This window comes from Phoenix dactylifera, chromosome 8 (assembly GCF_051530095.1).
Source record: "Phoenix dactylifera cultivar Ajwa chromosome 8, Ajwa_hap1_PhDact_Kaust_v1.1, whole genome shotgun sequence".
NCBI lineage: Eukaryota > Viridiplantae > Streptophyta > Magnoliopsida > Arecales > Arecaceae > Phoenix > Phoenix dactylifera.
In genome coordinates this window covers 15000576-15006491 of record NC_143197.1, presented here as the reverse complement: position 1 = coordinate 15006491, position 5916 = coordinate 15000576, and positions in this window count along the sequence as shown.

Here is a 5916-nt window from a genome sequence, read left to right as displayed (position 1 = left end):
AGGTGTCTTTCTTCTCCAAGAAAGAAAGCTAGGTACCTAAAATTTAGGGATTCTTCTTCTTATCAATTTCTAAATTTTTAAGCTTAGAATCTTTATCAAATAAGGACTTTTAATAGGCTTGGGTCAAGCCTAATCCAATTAGATCAAGTCCGATTAATTGGGTCGAGCCTATCAACTCGGATCGAACCCAATCCAATTAGGTCAAACCTTGATGTAGCCCAAATTGAATTTTATTCAATTTGGCTTAACCTAAGCTCAATTATTCAATTAATTGAGTTCATTAATAATCTAATTGCTAATTAATCCTTCAATAATTCAATAATTATTTTACTGCAACTTTTGCTTAGAATAATTTGTCAATCGAGTTGACCGATGTACTCCTGGACGATTCTTAATCGTCGATTAGCTATTTGATCAACCTAGTAACTTCTATGCGTATGACCCCATAGGTTCGAACCTAAGCCGGTAGCAAAAGAACGACTTTCTGTACTAATCGAAGTGACCATCTAGCAATGGTACCCGACGTCCGGATAGGCCGAATAGTTGCAAAGCAATATTCTGGAACTCTTGAACTATGGTTACCGTATAATTCATCCCTATGACACCAAATGCCTAGGATGACTTCAGAGTTCTATCAACTCGTTAATCAGTACATCCAAAAATGTGATTCAACCTTAGAAATTTCGTGACTCCTCACAAGAATTATCCTGGCCAATATTTTGCTAAATTGAACACAAGGGCATTATCTTCTGTCATCAGGAGGGGTCAATTCCATCTTGACTCACACACCGACTTTGCAAGTACTTGACTGCACTCAGTGACCTTCCGTCCCTGAATTAGAAATTCAACTGGTCCGGTACCAAAGTACAGTGAGTTGCTTGCTAATCACCATGGTGATCTCAGGTTTGAGGGACATATATACCCATATCCACTTGGAACATCTCTTGACAGCAGAGCATTCCGGAATGGTCACGTTTAGTGAAGTGTACTCCTATACTTTACCTGTGTGACATATCAGTGTCTCCACACTCGTTGGTTAAGAGGACAACCAACGTATATGGCACACAATGACCTAATCTTGATAATGCTGTTGTCCTAGTAACAACACATCATTTGGTCGCGAACTATTTTAAGGACTCGTTGATAAATCCTCCTTTATCATAAAGGAGTCTTAAGGACTTCATCTCAAAACAAGAGTTCATTTGAAGATGTATAAATAAAATGATGAATAATGGCAAATAATATTTTATTAATTAATCAATTCATATACAAATTCAATCATCAACAGGCTGACGATTGACTTTTAGGATACAATTTTCAATACCTACAACATTTCAAACATCTCTATTTCATTAGACAAACCACCCAAATAAGTGCATGGAACTAAATCAACAATGAAAATCTAAGTACATAGAAAAATTAACGGAAAAAAAGGATAGTATCATCAATATATTCTTCTATTGGGCTTTGGTTGACTCACTTAAGAAGTTGATGACGACTTCACCAGCTTCACCTTCAAGAGAAGGGCCATTCTCGTGACCATCTAATTTGTGGATATTGCACTTGTGTAGTAAATTGCATACCCTATGCTATTATATGCCACTTGGTACCTCATTGAGTCCACCACACCCTATGCCTGAACCTATTCCTCCTATACTGTGTATTGCTCCACCACCTTCGCTTTCACCAGTGATGGGGTATGCACCATTGTCGCTGCCAGAGAACGTCGAAAAGGAAATCGGGACTTGGCGGTGACACCTTGACCGTGGACATTGGTTGGGGGGGAGGGTGGTGGTGGCTGTTGGGAATTGTATCCTAAATGTCAATCGTCAGCATGTTGATGATTGAATTTTGTAAATGAATTGACAAATTAATAAAGTGTTATTTGGCATTATTCATCATTTCATTATACATCTTCAAATAAACTTTTATATGATGAAGTCCTTAGGACTTGTTTTATGATAAAGGAGGATTTATCTTCAAGTCCTTAAAACTGTTCGCGATCAAATGATATGCTATTACTAGGACGACAGCATTATCGAGATTAGGTCGTTGTGTGACATATACGTTGGTTGTCCTTTTAACCAAGGAGTGTGGAGATACTGATATGTCACACAGATAAAGTGTAGGAGTACATTTCACTGAACGTGACCAATTCCGGAATGCTCTACTGTCAAGAGATGTTCCGAGTGGATATGAGTATAAGTTTGGCCCTCTGACCTGAGACCGCAACCTGTGACTAGCAATCAACTCACTGTACTTTGGTACCAGACTATCTGAATTTCTAATTCAGTGACGGAAGGTCACTGGGTACAGTCAAGTACTTGCGTAGTCAGTTATGAGTCAAGATGAAATTGACCCCTTCTGGAAACAAGAGATAATGCCTTGTGTTCAATTTAGCAAAATCTTGGCCATGGTAATCCTTGTGAGGAGTCACAAGATTTCTAAAATTGAATCACATCATGGATGCACTTATTACAGAGTTGACAGAACTCTGAAGTCATCTTGGCATTTTGGAGTCATAGGGATAAATTATACGGTAACCATAGTCCAAGGGTTCTTGAATGTTGCTTTGCAATCATTCGGCCTATCCGGACGTCGGGTACCATTGCTAGATAGTCATTTCGATTAGTACAAGAAGTTGTTCTTGTGCTACCGGCTTAGGTTCGAACCTATGGGGTCATACGCATAGAAGTTTCTAGGTTGATCAAATGGCTGATTGATGATTAAAAATCATTCAGGGATAATTTGGTCAATTCGATTGACAAATTATCCTAAGCAAAAGTTGCATTAAAATAATTATTGAATTATTGAAGGGTTAATTAGTAATTGGATTACTAATAAATTCAATTTGATTAAATTATTGGACTTTAATTAAGCCAAATTGAATTAGATTCAATTTGGGCTAAATTAGGGTTTGACCTAATTCGATCGGATTCGACCCGAGCCGATTGGGCATAACCTAATTGATCGAACTTGACCCAATTGGATTGGGATTGACTCAAGTTAATTAAGAGTCCTTATTTGATGAGGATTAAGAGTTCAAATAATCAGAATTTATTATGGAGAAGAATTCCTAAAATTTAGGACCCTAGCTTTCTTTCTTGGAGAAGAAAGATACCTCATCCTTATCCCTAAAAGTAGTGGTGCCTATCCTCTTTATTTTTGGCCAATTTTTGGCATGAGGAAAGAGGAGGCGTGGGGCTATTTTCTAGAAAAATATGGCACCTCAAATCTTCCTAAAAAGATAGGAATCAAATCCCTAATTTGTAGGGACTGCATGACGCATCAAGCTGGGTGGCGTGCAGCTGAAGTTTGGGGCGCAATAACCTTCTGATTTTTAGGGATTCTTGGCACAAGATTAAAGAGAATTTGTTCATCTCTTAGCTGCCGATTCACCATAATTTTTTGGAAATTTTATCAGCCAAATTCGTTGGCCAAAAGAGGTGTGAGGCGTTGGGGGTCTTTTGGCTATAAAAGGACCCCCACACTTAGGATTTGTTGAGATGGTCTTTAGAAAGGGTTCTAAATTTTGAAAAAAAAATTTGAGAGCCAGCCACCTTCTCTCCTCCTTCTTCTCCTTCATCTCCATCCTTCATCCTCTCGAAGAAGAATCAAAAGTTGAGTGCTTCGAGGGAGAAAAGTTCAGCCACTGCAGCACCTCTGCACGAGCTAGCACTCATGCAGTTGTGGATCTTCCTAGAGCTTCGCGTAGACTATCCGTAGAGGCCGGACACGTGTGCGGCTATACAAGGTGATCAAGGCATCATCAAAGTTTTCAAAGCAAAAAGGTATGAGATCTGATCTCATTAAAAATTAAAATTAGAAATTAACTAGGTTGCTGAAATTCTGCATGACTACATGTTAGACATAGAATCATGCCTACTTGTTTATGATAATTGTTTAAAGTTCTGGATCTATTTTTGTTGTAGAGATATGATCTCTAGCATGCATAGAAATTAAATAGTTTAATTAATGCTTTCACTGTAAAATTTTTAAAAATATATGCATGCGACCACTAGGGTTTCCAACAGTGGCAGTGCCATGTTGAGGGGAGGGGAGATGAGGATGAAGTAAATGGCATTGACGAGCCATTGCTAAGTGGGCTTAGGGTCGAGGAGGGCAGCAAAGGTAGGCAGGGAGTTGAGGGGGAAGAGAAATGGAGATGGGTAATGGCTTAGCGGTGGAGCAGCTGAAAACAAATTAATTTTGGCTTCCTTCTCTTCAGGATAGAGATAGGAAGGAGATAGGGATGGTAATTAGGTTGGGTTGAACCAGATACAAGTAGGGTTGCATACAAGATAGATAAAAGATATGTTAACCTGAAGTTGACCTATTTATTAAAAGGATCAAAAATTTAGACTTAAACCTGATCATTTTATTAAACAGGAAATGTAACCCAACTTGGAATGGATTGAATCAAGTTAAGCAGTTTAACATTGCCACCCCTAGAAGGAGAACAAGTTGATGGCTGGTGTTTGGATAGATACATAGGCGTGCCATCAATATCCGAACTCAAAAGGAATAAATGGTAGCGGGTCATACTATCTTAACTTTCAAGGACTTTAGCTACTGGTTTGTTGTCGTCTCAAGAAAGAGAGCAGTGACCAGGAACTACGAGATATGGGCTACGATCGAACTACAAATATATAAACTAAAAAGTGCTAAATATAACTAGAAGATAAGCTAGATAAATTGATAAAAGAAACTAGTATTTAATTTGATCGAGGACTCCAAAAGGCTGTCCCAGGATTACATTTTTATACTTATACACCTTTTTCTTTTAACTCTTGGACTAATGTCTTCTTCTAGTGTTGACACCTATCTATACTGGCTCTTACTACTCCATCACTTTTTTTTGACAATTACTCTAGTCTGCTTTATCCGTTTACCCCACCTTTCACATTTTGTGATTTCAATAACCGCCCCACATTTTGTCCGAACATCTATATCTCATACTTAGCTGATGGCTTAAACCATGCAAAATACAAGATTTAATTGGTCTTCATCTAAATAGGCCATATTTATAATTGGACTGTAACTTGGCCTGCTTTAATTAATTTCTTTTAGATGTAGCTTGGTCAATCCTGCATGATACCCTATGGTAGTCGATTGACTTACTTCTGGTCATGTTCACTATTTTGTTCGATCTCTGTTTGACCCATAAACAGATCCCATGTTTGCTCCACAAACTTCCTTTCAACTAAGTTTCATTATTGAGGCAAGTTTCTCATTGTAATATAGTCTTTTACTATATCACATGACTATCATCCAATGAGTCTTTAGGCTTTCATTATGGGTTAGTATGTGGTCCAAACACATGCTTTATTTTTCTACGATTTTCTAGTATTTTTCTTGAATATTGCAGAGAATATATCTTTCTCTCCTAGCAGTTCAAAAAGTACTCCTATGTTCAAAAGTTTATTTTTATGTATTTTGATCCACGATCCTTTTTGATTATAGAAGCTAAGTTCTAATAAAAAAAGCTTTCAATAAGTAAAACTTAATCAAAATTTTTTTATTTTAATTAATTCTAGAAAAGATATTTTTCATGATTGGATTATGGAAGAAGGGTCTAATTAAAATTCATGACATAGCATGCTCAATTTTTTTTATATTTTTTTTTATTTTTTTCTAAATTCTGAAGAGCGTAGAACTTGCTCTCTAACACGTATAATAGAAAAGAGATTCAAAAATTATTTTTTAATAAAATTTATGATTCTTTGTAACATGGCATCCTTGATTTTGTATGAGCTATTTCCAACCGTTTAAAAGGTATATAGAGAGATAAAAGAAACCCTGCAAATTTGAATTCTGAATTGGTACGAGGGGTGATTTAAAAAAAAACAAAAATGTCACGTGTTTTTTCTAAGAGAGTGGCTCCGAGAACGGACACGTGGTTTCCTTTCATCTCAC